At 44.5% G+C, this 629-nt stretch overlaps 1 non-coding gene across 1 annotated transcript; it reads left to right on the top strand.

The window, feature by feature from the left end:
- Positions 1–305: 305 nt before the first annotated feature.
- On the top strand, positions 306–424 carry LOC145395359 (5S ribosomal RNA). The gene has a single exon (XR_013896601.1). It is a non-coding gene; the product is annotated as a 5S ribosomal RNA (ribosomal RNA).
- The last annotated feature ends 205 nt before the right edge of the window (positions 425–629 follow it).

Genomic DNA, 629 nt, shown 5'->3' on the forward strand with positions numbered 1-629 from the left:
ATTACACCAGTACAAGTATGTGGCCCTTACATGTGCGCTAAGGTGTAGCAGTTGATGTTTCCCTTACTTGAAGACACTGCAGTGTTTGTGATTTTATTTCACAATACACATAACCAAATCCATCATTTTATGAGAAATACAGTACATTTCACCACAACAGTACATGAACATGCTCTGTATGTCACATCTGCGATACCTAAAGTATCGCAGACGATATCTTCTCATGAGCATGTGGTGCAGTGTTTACTTTCATCCACACAAGCATACGATACACATATCATTATAACACTCATGCTTTATGTCACACAAAAAGCCATACCACGTTGAGTACACCGCTTCCCGTCCGATCAGCGAAGTTAAGCAATGTTGGGTCTGGTTAGTACTTGGATGGGTGACCGCCTGGGAACACCAGATGCTGTTGGCATCCCTACGTGTCAAGTGGGGTTGGTGGAGGATTAGTGCCCCTCCCTGTAAAACAAGTAACTCTAAGCCCTTGGCCACCCCGTTTGGGATACATGGCGTCTGGCAATGAATGAATGAATATGAATGATAAAATCAGATATCCCTATTAACCGCCTCAGTGTTATCCCCTCCTGAGAACGGGTGTGGCGTGGCTGTAAGGCATACGT

The sequence above is a fragment of the Coenobita brevimanus genome, chromosome 30, assembly GCF_032717465.1.
Source record: "Coenobita brevimanus isolate Jiangsu-jjx chromosome 30, ASM3271746v2, whole genome shotgun sequence".
In the NCBI taxonomy this organism is placed as follows: domain Eukaryota; kingdom Metazoa; phylum Arthropoda; class Malacostraca; order Decapoda; family Coenobitidae; genus Coenobita; species Coenobita brevimanus.